Here is a 12,590-nt window from a genome sequence, read left to right as displayed (position 1 = left end):
ACATTTGGACTGTTGCCACATTTTGGCTATTGTAAATAGTCCTGCTATGAAAATACTTGCAAGTACATGCATTTGTTTGAATATCTGTTTTAAATTCCTTCTGATTATATACCTAGGAGTAGAATTGAGGGGTCATGGGTAACTGTGTTTAACTATTTGAGGACATTCCAAACTCTTTTTCAAAGTGCCTTCTCCATGTTGCAATCACAGCTGCAATGATGGAGGGATGTTTTCTTTACATCCTTGCCAATACTTGTTATTGTCTGTCTTTTTAAATTATAGCCATCCTAGTGGGTGTGTGGTGGTTTTTACTTTGTGGTTTTGATTTGCATTTCCCTAATGGCGAGTGATATTGAGCAACATTTCATGTACTTACTGGCCACTTGTATATCTTCTTTGGAGAAATGTCTATTCACTTCCTCACCCACTTGTAAACTGTGTTGTCTTTACATTGTTGAGTTGTTTGAGTTTTTCTTACATATATTCATAGATTGAGGCCCTTTTTCATATATATATATTTTGAAAATATATCCATTCTGTTGGTTACCTTTTCACTTTCTTTATGGTATCCTTTGAAACACAAAAGTTTTTAATTTTGATGAAGTCTAACTCATCTTCTTTTTTTTTCATCATTTGTGTTCTTGTTGTATTTAGGGGATCACTTTCTAACCCAGGTCATGACGATTTGAGGCTTAGATTCACTTCCCAAGTCATAAAGATTTACTCCTATATTTTCTTCTGTACTTATTTTCTATTACAATTTTAACTCTTACATTTAGGCATATAATGCATTTTGAGTTAATTTTTGTGTATTTTTTAAAGTAATGGTCAAATTTCATTCTTTTCTGTTAATGAAATTGTATATATTTAGTGTACAAAATGATTCAGTATAGCTATGCATAGATTGCTATAGTCAAGCTAATTTACAGATTATCTTCCATAGTTACCATTCATGATTATCTGTTTTTATCTTTATGTTCTTCTCTTAAGTTGTAAGTATTTTGAGAGCAGGGATTGTTTCTATTTGCTCACTACTGTTTCCTCAATCTTGTACCATTTCTTGTATACTTAGACAATACATGGAGAAATAATTGACACCTTGTAAAATCATTTCACCTTGAGAATCAACTCACATTCTACAAGACAATAGATCTAGACTTAGGATTCTATATGAGCCGTCAAGTCCTATTCATCGAATTGCATCAATTTTTCTGAACTAGAATAACTTAGTAATGTGATTATGCATCCTTTAATAGCTGGTCTAAGGGTGGACAATAATTATCTAATATTAGCTTCAGAGCTCTCTGGAACAAAGTACTTTTTTTCTGGCAGTTGGCACCTATTGAATAATTCCATGTTGTGGAAGAGCTAAGAATAAAATCATTTCTCCTACTTAAAGCCTCTGCAAACACCATAAATGGCCATACCTTTCAGTTACTCCAGAGATAAGTCAGTTTTAAATTGGCAGGATCTAAAATAATACTGATTATAGAGAGAAGGAAGTTTGCTTTTAGATACCCTGAAGCATTCTCATGGAAATCTTTTTTGTCTTTACTGTATCTTTTCTAAGGAAAGGGATAAGTAATTGTTTGTGTCAAATGACCGTTTCCTTAGGCTGGAGAGTTAAACTATTCTTGTGCATTTCAGTGACACAATTTTAGTTTTGCTGTGGTTCTGGTCATAGTAATGGGCTATGTGAATCCTTTACGAATACAATTCCCATTGTTTCTAATGTGTATTTACATTTCTTTCAATGAATCCATTGAATAATATAATTTTTCAAAAAAGAATATTATTGATTTAAAAATATAATTTGGTCATAAAATATTATCTGAGGTTTACAGGAGTTGGAATACTTTCCCTAAATTTGTGCTTTTTTCTATGTCTAAAGGAGCTGTTTGCTTAGGTGAAAAAGCACTTTTGGGGTACTATGTGTACTAGAAGCTCATCACTCCACCTGAGAGAGGAGTTTCCCCTAGCAGACATGTCCCAATTAATGAAAGATGTAGTTAGTGTGTTACTCAAACAAATACGTCAGATCATAGAAAAGAAGCAAAATTTCTCAGCTATTTTTAAATTTCACTCATTATAATTTGAATACTAAAATCTGGCTTTTTAGAGAGAATATGAGATTCATTCTTTTTAATGGATCAATTCCATTTGTGAATATAGGTGGGAAAACCAAACAGAGCATATTAGTAATTAAAATTAGAAAACAAATCCTGCTTGGCCAAGTAAGAAAGTAAAATAATTCAACATGTTTTGCAAATTTATTCCATGAACATACATGGTCAGAGAACCATATAATCATATCAGCAGAGTGTAAAATAGCACCTAAGCAATTTTGAGCTATTTGTAACATAAAATGTAAATAAAATAGGACTAAGGACAGCTGCTGAAATACAATGAAGACAATTTATTTAAAAAAATCTATATACTAAGTTGTAAAATATTAAACAATTAAAATGTGAAACATAACTGCAACGTCCTCTGGTGTCCCAATTAGCCAACATTATTTTGGAGGGTCTAGCTAATGTAGTAAAATAAAAAAGGAAATAAGTCATACCGATGTTAGAAGAGAAGGATCGGATTTATCTTTATTTGTAAGTGATAAGATTGAGGGCTTGGCAAGTAAAACAGGCCAGATTAAAAAGAAAACTACTGAGTTAAAATCTTGAATGCAAAATACATTTATGAAAATCAGTAACTTTAAAAATAGTATCTATTGATAGAAATTAAATGGAAATATAATATGAGTTGTGGAGATGTGCAGCCTTCAGAATTTTCCTGTTCTACCTCCCATGTCAGCTCTTCATACCCTTCAAAGTTTTTACCCTACAACAGGTGGTCAAATGCATGTCCTGGCCACTTCCAGAGGAAAAAGCGAGTTGGTAAGTTCTGGATGCTGACCCAGAGGGAGACCTCTTCCCAAAACCCCAGACAACTCTCTCCACACCCTTTTGGCCAGAATTACATCACATCATGAAGCAATATGGTAAAAGTTATAGGATTCACAAAGGTAGAGTGATTCTGGAGTAGAACAGGCTCAGCTTCCAGTGAAGAACTTGGCAGAACTTGTTTCCTGAGCAAGTATGGATTTATAGTAGTAAGGAGGGTTATGATTGGGTGATATCAGTCATTCATTCATTTGGAAGAAAACAAACACAGACTCCCTACTCTGTTTCATATAATTAAATCTCAGAAGGTTTAAATAGCTAACTGTAAACAAGCCCATAAAAATACTAGAAGAAAATAAAGAAGAATGTTTGTGTAGTTTCAGACAAATTTCTAACCCCAGGAGCAAACTTCAAAGGACAGAAAGGTCAATGGTGACACATTCGCCATAGAAGTTAAACATTTCCATATGGTAAAGGATGTTAGAAAAGAGTCAAATAGCAAAGGATCAATAGGGTAAAACCTTTGTGACATATGCAGGCAAACATTCAATAGCTGTTATATACAAAGAACTTCTACAAAAAGGAAAGAACAAAAATCCAATTGAAAAAACATCCAAGGGTATGAGTAGGCAAGAGACATTAGAACTCTCAACCCCACAGCATCAGGAAAAATGACTTCTTCATCTGTCAATGATTTTCAGCAATCTCTTCTTGTGCTCAGTCGTGTGTGTGTGTGTGTGTGTGTGTGTGTGTGTGTGTGTGTGTGCGTGCTCTTTGGATTCAGTAGGGCTTAGTAAATCTGTGCTTGATGTCTGTGTTGGTCTAAGTTTGCAAGAAAGCAGATTTTAAGGTGGAGGGAGATACAACTCCAGAATGAGTGAAGTGAAAGGAAGGAAAAGAAACAAATGCCAGAGAGTGCTGACTGCAGCCCAGTGAAGAACCATTGCTGGATTCTAATTTCACTGTGTCTTCAGGCAAGCTATAGGAACAATTTATCAGAGTCAGGAAGAGAGATAAATTTATTTGCTGGTATTCTAAGTTCATATCTCAGTATCAATGTTCCATTCAAGGGTTTGAGACCCCTATTCATCTGAGTGTATTGCCCCAGAGAGGCCATATCCCAGGCTTCTTCTGAGTTGATAAGTGTTGCAGGAGCTGGAGCTGGAGCCTCAGCCAGCCTGGTCAGGCCAAGTCTGCACATCACAGTTGAGTGGATCCTACTATTTCAGCTGTTAAGATGTAACATGGGGGGGCCTTCCCCGTGGCGCAGCGGTTGAGCGCTGGGTTGCGAAGATGCCTGCAGCCTCTGTAGCGCTGGTTCGATCCCCGGCCGCCGGCAAGGGTCCCACATGGCGCGCAGACCCCTCCTGCTGCCTGCTGCTCCCCTCACCAGTGTACTTCGTCAGCCTCCTGCACTTCTGACTCTACCCCAGTGCTTGTATAAATAAATAAATAAATCTTTAAAAAAAAAAAAAGATGTAACGTGGGGGAGTCAGACTTTACCTGGGGGTGAGCCCCAGAGAGCTTGACTCTCAGATGGGACATGTAGGCAACAAAAACTGCAGCAGTGGTGGTAGAAGCTGAGTTGTCTACAAACAAGCAGTCAATGGCCTTGGGTCAGGAATGAATGAATGAATCTGACCAGGGGCAGGAATGACTCTCACTACAATGTCTCATCTGTTTTGGGGAATCATATCTAGTAGTTCTTCATAGTGCTTCTGTATCTGTCTATTTCTGGACAGGAACTTGTGTTCTCTTGTCTTTTGCCTTTTCTTCTGTGTTTCCAATCTGTTCTTTGTACTTTACTAAATGTCTTTTCTTCTAATCTTTATTCCCAGTCACATATTTTCTCTTCAACTGTTTCTGTTGTTGAGTTTACTCATTCAGCTTTTAATACCAGTAAGCTTATCTTTTTTTTTTTTTTCAGTTTTAGAATGCTCATTATTTTTCTTTAAAAGTTTCCAGTTTTCTGCCAGGATTTTCAGTCTCATTCTTAATCTATTAGAATATATTAAGGATGGTTACTTTAAAGTCTGTGACTCAAACTGGATTTTAGAAATTATTGTTAATTTCTATGATAATAGTATAATGGGTAAATTGTTTGAATTTATATACTGAAGTTCTTAAAGGTAAAATAATAATATGTCTGGGATTATGGGGGGATTAAAATGCCTCCCAAAATATAAAATATGTAAAATTAATTTGTATATGAAATGCAGTATACTATTCTGTATTTGACAGATGTTTAAAATTTTCCAAAATAAACAGTCTGTACTAAATATATCACAGTTTTTTATTGAATAAATTAAAAAGGCAAAGCTAGTTTTATGTTCCTATCATAAGTATAAGTTCTTCTGCCAGTGGTGTGGAAAGAAATGCCACCTGGCCTTAACTGTAGTAGATGGAGGGCGACATCACCATTTCAGGGACTAGATGGATGTGACCACCTTGAGCAGTAGCCAGGCTAAGCCATGGTCAAATCCTGGAGTCCACAGGTGGGGTTTACTGGTTATAGTGTCCATGAAGTGGATGGACACCTGCTTGGTCTATCAAACTGAGAACCACTTGAGTCAACACTCTGGCATCTTGGTTGAGAAATCTTATGAAAGGCCTGAAGTGGGCAGCAGGCTGGTTCCCTTGGGTTGTGACTCTGAGAAGTTACCTTGAGCATACTGTGCATCCACTACCTGACTTCCTGAACGTCACCTGAAGCTGCTAACGAGGATGGCAGTGCACAGCGAGAGGGAGACCCACACTCCCAGGGAGTAATAGACATAGGCTCTGAGATGTGAATTTACACAGAATCAGGGCTTAAAATTACCCAGAAACAAGGAGATGGAAGAGTCAGAGAATGCATGGAATTTTGGCCCAAGTCCATTTCACAGTGGCCCAGTGGTTCTGGCAAATCAATTTGTGGTTATCTTCCTAGTTGCTAGAATATACAGTTAAAATAGAAGTATTCAACAATTTGCAGCATGCCCACATTGACTCCTTACTCATGGGGTGAGTGCCCCTCTGCAGGAAATGGTAAAATGGAGATTCATGGGATTATCCTTCCATGTAAAACCACTTAACTCAGCACTTCTGGGAGATTTGCAAAGATGAGAACCAATGTCGTAAACTTGCAAGATGCAGAAGTTATAACTTCCACATCAGATCTCTTTATTGAGCTTTCAGAGGAGAATGGTTCTTGGAGAATTTTAGTAAATTATCATACATGTAATCATGTGAAATTATAACTGTAGCTATTCTTCAAGAGGTGGTCTCATTATTGAAGCAAGTCAACATATTCCTTGAAGTACCTCTCTTTCTGGAGAATGCTCTTTCTTTATTCAAATAAATAAAAAATAACAGATACAAATGTGCAGTCTCAGGATCATTTTTCTAGACTCCATTGCAGCTAGAATTCTGGAGGCAATTTATGTTCCACACAGATTCACTAGAGCAAGTGTGGCCATTGAGACCAAATCTGATAGGCCATTTGATTTTGTAAATAGGAACACACAATACTCATTTACTTATATACTATCTGTGACCTTGGACTGCAATGGTCCTTTGATTTGGGTAATTGTGACAAACTCTGTGGTCACAAAATCAAATATATTTACTATCTTCCCTTTCCAGAACTTTGCTTACCCCTAGTCTAGAATAGGAATGGAAGTCAGGGAGGCTAGGCCCACTTCTCAAGGCCTCCTCATTTGTTGCTTTCTCCTCCAAAAATTTCCCCAGTCTGCAACCTCTGGGTTCCTGAGTCTCAGGAAAGTCACACCTTGTTGTATTGGGGCACTAGCCCAACAGCTCCAAACTTAGCCTGGTGTGGCTCCAGCAATGACCTCAGAGGTAGTAATTCCCTTAGTGGGCCATTTCTTGTGGTTCTGAAAGTCATTCCAAGAATCGTAGCTTGAAACCTGTTTCTTTCATGATTTTTAAAACACTAATTCCAAGTATTATACATTTTTCAATCAAGTAGTTAGAAATTTTTTGTTGTTGTTGTTTCCAAAATTGAATCCTGACTGTTATTTGCGTCAAGTCTGTGTTTCATTTACTGGCATTTAACACACACACACACACACACACACACACTTCTTCGTATAGATCATTTATAATTTAAAACAAATTTATATGCTGTACAATCTTGCATTGTATATTGATGTTTTGGTGTAAGATGAACCACATATATGATGGTGTCCCTTATACAGTGCCTAGGTGTGTAGTAGATATACCAACTAGTTTTGGGTACTATCCACCTCCACACAGTGATGAAAATGCCAAACAAAACATATTTTAGTCATTAAGAGCCACTTGACTGTATATATAAATCAGAGACAAAAACATTATTATTATTTTTTTTAACAAATTAAAAGGTAAAAGCTAATATATCTCACAACCTACCAAGTTGAATGGTAAATCCCCTTGGGAGTGGCTTGATTAAAATGCAAATAACTTCAACTTTTCCTGTCTCTGGAGGCCTGGGCAGCTGCAGACCTAGCTCTATCATGGTTAGAGTTTCTAATTTCCCAGGTACAGAGACCATCCTTTTTTGGTGAGCCTTCCTGGTGTATGCTCCATCTATCTCTAAGGCCTGTTGCACAAGAGTGGAGGTGGATGAATAGGGAAGATGTTTTGTTATGCAACTCAAGTTTCCTCATTAGGTCACCTCTGATGGTAAGGCTTGGTGTGCTTAATTAGGATGTAGAGGTCTAAAAGGAACACTGGCTTCATCCAGAAATACGCTGAGGGTGACAAACTGGAAGTCAATTAGACAAGATAACATCATGGCTTCCAGCACAGGTAGGCCATCAGTACCTTTATTAAGATGATCTAATTTTGTTTTCTCAGTTCCCCTGAGGCAGGGTTAGGGTTGGGCTACATACCAGCATAAGGCAAGTTGTTCTGGAGATCTGCCATCTGTAGACTCTCCAACAATCAAGCTCTGCTCAACTTCCTTCCCTGATCAGAGAGGACAGGTGATCTCCTGCCCCCTGCTACCCAGTCACTGGGTGATGAACTGAGACTTCAGGAGCTCTGGGGCCCATTCATTTCATTATCGTGCAGAAATACATGGGTTAAAGTTCAAGAACCTAGGTCTCCTTATCTCCTTTTCCTTTCTCTTTCATTCCATCTGTACACCTGAACTTCAACTCTCTTTCACAGCTCTAAAAGGAAAATGAACAGGTTCCTCAAAGGCCATCCTCAGAGGAAGAAAAAAAAAAAAAAGCTGGTCCCTGGAAATAGGAATGGCAACATTTAATTAAATATCCAGTGTTTGCACTTTGGAAACATAATAATAGAAATACATGATGTGCTAATTTGGAAATGAAATAGGTATTTAGCATATTTCAGAGGAGTGATTGCTTCTCTTCCTCGCCACCCCTCCTACCGGGACCCACTAATCTCACATGTGTCTTTGGTACCATTGTTTTACCCAGAACCCTTGCTTGGGGATGAGGCAGATTTCATTTTGTAGATGGTCAGACCACTATATACTCCACCCCACAAGCTCTTTTTACAATACTATGTCGCCTTCCTACATCCAGAAGTGAAGTAGTCCTACATCTTAAACCCAAGTGAAACCCAGTGTCTGCCGTGATCAATGGATGCAGGCATTTTCAGGATGGCCTATGAAAGCAGTAGGCTCTGCCTGGCTTCCTTCTCCATCACTTTTTGCTGTAAGGAGTCCAAGTCCCTGGAGAGGTCATGTGTGTTGGCTCGGAGCCAAAATCCAGCCCTAAAACCAAAACCAAGAGAGACAACTTTCAGGAGGTCCTCATGCCCACTGAGGCCCTAGAAAGTCTGGGGCCAGGACCAGCCACCCTACTGCTTCCTGTTCCATTTCCTGACCCATGGAAACCAAGAAAGATAATAAAGGATTAGCATTGCAAGCCACTAGATGTGGGGGAATTTGTTAGGCAACAATAGATAAAGCAAATATAATCCCCATCCAGGGACTTACGTTTATATGATTATATGAGTTGCTGTCCGCAGTAAACCTCAGTGATCCCCTTGCTTAGGGTCCTCACCCTAACTTAATCACCTCTTATGAAATCATATCACTTAGTTTCCTCTTGCAAAATCATATGCATAAAATCATGCATATCATAAAATTCTCTAGAATCGTGATTATACACATTCATACCTAGATTTATATCCCTAGCAATGCACTGAGAACTAAAAGGAAAGTAATTCTTAATACTGTTGTTTCTCCTACAGAGCAGAATAAAATTTTCTCAAAAAAACCACTGTGCTATGGAATTCTATATAAAATAATAGTAGGGTTTCTGGGCAAAATAAAGGAGAAAAAAATAAATCTTATAATTAATTTATTACAAAATATATGAGAAAGCTTATTGAAATCCTGGCAGTGCTTGAAACATTTTATATATTTTCAAATCAAGAATACACATAAATGCAGCATATATCTTGACAAGCCCCCTCAAGTTTGGTGAGAGGACATGATAATCAGTGCATTTTGTTTTTATTTCATTACTATAATTTATGAATTTTTTTTCTTGTTTTATGTACTTTGTCATTTGTTTTTATTTGATTTGATTTTTTCATCTAATTTTAATTTGTTTACAGTGCCATTTGTCTGATGTGTGACTTGGATCCGTGGAGGTGCAATTCTCTTGCACTAACAACTGATCCCTATGTCTTATCAAATATTTTATTGTTTCAAGCTTCTCCTTGATAGTCAAAGGTGCCTTTTGTTATATGTACTTGGATTCTTGTCACCAAAATGCTTGCTCATATTGGAATTTTGATAGTGGTGGGTTGAAGGGGAGAGTAAAATTTTCCTCTGACGCCCTACATTTCAGAGGTGGAACACATGTCCCCTTTCCTGAAATCTGGGCTGGCCTTGATTTCTCTGAGATCTAGAATGCAATGGATGCAATGTTTTGTGATTTCTGAGGAGGGGCTATTCCAGGCTTGTGAAGTAGTGTCTAGGAACCTACCCATAGTACTGGGGGATGCCCAGGCACCTTGCCCACTCTGGTGGGCACCCTGGTGGACAAAAGAGCACTCCAGCGCAGGGCACAGCAGAGCCACGGGCTGACACAGTTGGTGGCTGCTGTGGGCACTACCTTAGACATCCCAGCCCTGCTGGGCTTCTCGTGTCTGCAGTCAACACTTTGTAGCTGGTTAAGCCACCTGCCCATCCTAGTCAGCTTACAGAATTTCCAGGGGTGTATAAACAGTTTTGATATCTTAAGTTGCTGTTTTAAGGGTGGATTGTTGCATAGAAATAGACAATTGTGCAGCACCTGAATAGATCCATTCTGAACAACAGACCTTGTGACAGAAGAAATGGTAGCACTTCCCTGGGAAATAAGAAAAGAAACAGATATTTAGACCTATGTACTATAAAGAAGTGTAGACTGGAGAGAAGGCAGGCAACATTCATCTGAAATTTTTTGTCTTTATTTTTGACATTTTGAAATACACATATGTACACACACACACAAACACACACACACACACACACACACACACACAGAGAGAGAGAGAGAGAAGCACTTTGAATGTCCCAGACATAAATGCAGGCTGATGATACAGGTGTTGTTTTTGTGATTCAAGTACAAGTGGTTTTGTCATTAGGAATGTGATTTTCTAAATGATGAAGTACTCTTGGTAAAGTTCCAGACAAAATAGAGAAAAATCTCTTCTTCATTTACATGATATGTACATTCTTGGAAATCTCAATGTATTTTTATCCCATGTAAAAATATCCCTTGTATTTACATGTACAGAATTAGATTATAGACTTGGATAATTATAAACATATTTCTCCATCTATATGAAAATCCAAGTGGGCATTCAAAAGTCATGTAAGATGAGGGGCATTTTGCTATTTTGTGGCATGGCTAGATTCCTATTTTCTTCCTACCAATGCCAGAAATATCCCCAATCATCAATCATTGTGACAACCAAGCAAACCCAGGGTCTTCTGTCAAGGCAGAATTGCAATGCAAATGGATGCTTAACCTCACTGGATCTGTTGTTAATGCTAGAGCACTGATTTGGGGGGAATGGGGTCCTGGAAATTGACTAGGAACAGATGCAAACAAGTTGGGAAGCTCAGTTCCTAAGCCACCACATCTTCTTGGGCAGTGGTGCAGGAAAGAGTTACTTAGAAAGAGCAGAGAGGCTCTCCTCCGAAAGGCTCCTGACAAGCTTGACCCTTGGTTGATTTCTGGGAACTTGAACAGTTGTTTGTACAAACAATGTGATTTATGCTGAGACCTGTGTTCCTTCTGGGACCCTGACATTTTGCTGTACATTCAGTAGAGGGTGGGCATGTGACCAGTCCCCCAAAAATGCCCTTGGTGCTGAGCCTTTGTAGATAATATCCACACATGTCATAGCCTCCTGCTGGGAGAGTTATCTGCTGTGACCTCTCTGGGAGGGGACTCTTGAAAGCCCATCCCTGGTTCCCGCCAGTCCTTATCCTATGCTTTTTCCTTTGCTGCTTTTGTTCTTAATCTCTTTGAGGTTAGAAATCAGAGCAATGAGTACAACTATATGCTGAGTCTTATGAGTTGAATGGGGTATGATTTCGGGGATCCCTAGCATAATGGTAGAAGCAGCCTTTCCCTTGTCTGAGGAGGTTAGCTGCACCCAGAGAACAGAATTTATATAGACCTCCATATCAACCTCTGTCTCCATTCCTGGCACAGAGCTCCTGAACCTCAGGTATTTCCCTAAGCAAGAAGAGCAGCAGGGGCATCTTTCGTGTCAATATTTATCTTTGACTCTGTCCCTGACACAAGATTCCTGAAATCCTTGCAAATTCCAAAGTGATAAGAGCACTAGGAGACTCTTCTAGTCTAATGAAATGACTCAGGTGGCTCCTGGAGGGGGACTGGTTGCCAGAAAGACCAAACCTTAATTCAAAGCTTGAAAGTTTGTCTCCCATGCACCATCCTCCAGAGAGTGGAGAGAGAGACTGGAAATGAAGTTAATAATTGATCATGCTTATATGAAGAAGCCTCTGTGAAAATCCTAAACTATGGGCCCCCGAGAGCTTCCAGGCAGCGAACACATCCACATATTAGTAGGGTGATGCACCCTAACTTCATCAGAAGTTCTATGACAGAAACTTCTATGCTGGAGCCCCTCCCAGATCGTACCTTGTCTAGCTCTTCATCTGGCTGTTCATCTGTGTCCTTTATGATGTCACTCAACAAGCTGGTAAACCTAAGCCAGGGTTTCCTTGAGTTCTGTGAGTTGCTCTAGCAAATTAATCAAACCTAAGTGGGGGATTGTGGGAAATTCTGGTGTGCAGCCAAGTGGAATAGAAGTTGTGGGTAACCTGGGATCTATGCAACTGGATCTGAAATGCAAGGGGTTGGAGCTGTCTTGTGGGCTGAACCCTTGACATGGAGGATCTGACATTCTCTCCAGGTGGATAGTGTCAGCACTCCGAAATTGTACGACACCCAGCTGGTGCCACTGAACTACTTGGTGTGGGGAATATCTCCACATCTCTGTCAGCAGAACTGTGAGTGTGGTTGTGTGTGAGAGAAAAGGATACACCAGAGTGAGGATAACTAGGTTTTTCCTGACACAGCCCCCTTGATCTGAAGACTGGCCCCACCCCCACCCCCAGCCCTGGCCCTGAGACCAGGGTCATCCCAGCATTGTTGATTCTCCCCAGACCTTCCCAACCTCTGCTTCCAGACTCTAACTAGACTC

At 39.3% G+C, this 12,590-nt stretch overlaps 1 long non-coding RNA gene across 1 annotated transcript; it reads right to left on the bottom strand.

Annotated features, from left to right (window-relative positions):
• Positions 1 to 8,198: 8,198 nt before the first annotated feature.
• On the bottom strand, positions 8,199 to 12,041 carry LOC129144893 (uncharacterized). The gene is made up of 3 exons (XR_008549695.1): positions 12,026 to 12,041; positions 10,188 to 10,216; positions 8,199 to 8,625 (listed from the first exon to the last, which is right to left on the bottom strand). It is a non-coding gene; the product is annotated as an uncharacterized LOC129144893 (long non-coding RNA).
• Between the last annotated feature and the right edge of the window lie 549 nt (positions 12,042 to 12,590).

The sequence above is a fragment of the Talpa occidentalis genome, unplaced genomic scaffold, assembly GCF_014898055.3.
Source record: "Talpa occidentalis isolate TD23 unplaced genomic scaffold, MPIMG_talOcc4v2.1 talOcc4.7, whole genome shotgun sequence".
NCBI classification, from domain to species: domain Eukaryota; kingdom Metazoa; phylum Chordata; class Mammalia; order Eulipotyphla; family Talpidae; genus Talpa; species Talpa occidentalis.
The sequence above is the reverse complement of the archived record's forward strand: the minus strand, read 5'-3'. Positions and strand labels throughout refer to the sequence as shown.